The sequence below is a fragment of the Arachis ipaensis genome, chromosome B9 (genome assembly GCF_059453495.1).
Source record: "Arachis ipaensis isolate K30076 ecotype BB chromosome B9, ASM5945349v1, whole genome shotgun sequence".
Taxonomy (NCBI): domain Eukaryota; kingdom Viridiplantae; phylum Streptophyta; class Magnoliopsida; order Fabales; family Fabaceae; genus Arachis; species Arachis ipaensis.
Window position 1 is genome coordinate 64,400,767 of NC_142444.1, and position 1,959 is coordinate 64,402,725.

The following is a 1,959-nucleotide window of genomic DNA, read 5'->3' on the forward strand; positions in this document are numbered from 1 at the left end:
CTAACAATTAATGTGATTGATTCAAAATTTTTTTAAGTTTATTACTTGCCTAGTAAGAAAGGTTCAATCTTTAAACTCTAGAATCATATCTTTTTAGTTTCTTGTTAGTCAAGTAATCAACTTTGATTTAAAAAATCAAATCTTTTTAAATTTCTTTTTCAAATCTTTTTCAAATCTTTTTCAAAATAAATTTCAATCACATCTTTTTCAAAATTAATTTCAAAATCTTTTCTAACTTCTTATCTTTTCAAAATTTAATTTTCAAATCTTTTTCAATTAACCAATTAACTTTTTTGATTCTTATCTTTTTCAAAACTACCTAACTAACTCTCTCTCTCTAATTTTCGAAAATCACCTTCCTTTTTTTTTAAAATTCCTTTTTAATTAATTAATTGCTTTCAATTTAATTTAATTTCATTTTTCTTTCTAATTTTCGAATTTTAACTTTAATTTTTAAATAAAAACAAAAATATTTTTATTTTATTTTGTTTAATTTTTGAATTCTCTCATCTCTCATCCCCTTCTTTTTATTTATTCATCTACTAACACCCCTCTTTCACTCAAGAATTTGAACCATTCCTCTCCCCTGTGTTTGGATTCTCACCTTTTTCTTTTTGCTACTCTTCTCTTTTTATACTTATATTAGGAATCTCTATACTGTGACATAGAGGATTCCATATTTTCTTTTCTGTTTTCTTCTTTTTCATATGAGCAGGAACAAGGATAAAAACATTCTTGTTGAAGCTGACCCTAAACCTGAAAGGACTCTGAAGAGGAAGCTAAGGGAAGCTAAAGCACAACTCTCTGGAGAAAATCTGACAAAAATTTTTGAAAAAGAAGGAGACATGGCCGAAAATAATAACAATGCAAGGAAAATGCTTGGTGACTTTACTGCACCAAATTCCAACTTACTTGGAAGAAGCATCTCAATCCCTGCCATTGGAGCAAACAATTTTGAGCTTAAACCTCAATTAGTTTCTCTGATGCAACAGAATTGCAAGTTTCATGGACTTCTATCAGAAGATCCTTTTCAGTTCTTAACTGAATTCTTGCAGATCTGTGATACTGTTAAGACCAATGGGGTTGATCCCAAGGTCTACAGGCTTATGCTTTTCCCGTTTGCTATAAGAGACAAAGCTAGAATATGGTTGGACTCTCAACCTAAAGACAGCCTGAACTCTTGGGATAAGCTGGTCACGACTTTCTTAGCCAAGTTCTTTCCTCCTCAAAAGCTTAGCAAGCTTAGAGTGGATGTTCAAACCTTCAAACAGAAAGAAGGTGAATCTCTCTATGAAGCTTGGGAGAGATACAAGGAACTGACCAAAAAGTGCCCTTCTGACATGCTTTTAGAATGAACCATCCTGGATATATTCTATGATGGTCTGTCTGAGTTATCAAAGATGTCATTGGACCATTCTGCAGGTGGATCCATTCACCTAAAGAAAACGCCTGTAGAAGCTCAAGAACTCATTGACATGGTTGCAAATAACCAGTTTATGTACACTTCTGAAAGGAATCCTGTGAGTAATGGGACGCCTCAGAGGAAGGGAGTTCTTGAAATTGATACTCTGAATGCCATATTGGCTCAGAATAAAATATTGACTCAGCAAGTCAATATGATCTCTCAAAGTCTGAATGGATTGAAGGAATCATCCAACAGTACTAAAGAGGCATCTTCTGAAGAAGAAGCTTATGATCCTGAGAACCCTGCAATAGTAGAGGTGAATTACATGGGTGAACCCTATGGAAACACCTATAATCTCTCATGGAGAAATCATCCAAATTTCTCATGGAAGGATCAACAAAAGCCTCAACAAGGCTTTAATAATGGTGGAAGAAACAGGTTTAGCAATAGCAAACCTTTTCTATCATCCACTCAGCAACTGACAGAGAATTCTGAGCAGAACCCATCTAGCTTAGCAAATATAGTCTCTGATCTATCTAAGGCCACTGTGAGTT

The 1,959-nt window shown here is 33.8% G+C and overlaps 1 non-coding gene across 1 annotated transcript; it reads right to left on the reverse strand.

Moving 5' to 3' along the window:
• Nucleotides 1–1,238: 1,238 nt before the first annotated feature.
• Nucleotides 1,239–1,346, reverse strand: LOC148544899 (small nucleolar RNA R71). The gene has a single exon (XR_015901954.1). It is a non-coding gene; the product is annotated as a small nucleolar RNA R71 (small nucleolar RNA).
• Nucleotides 1,347–1,959: the final 613 nt, after the last annotated feature.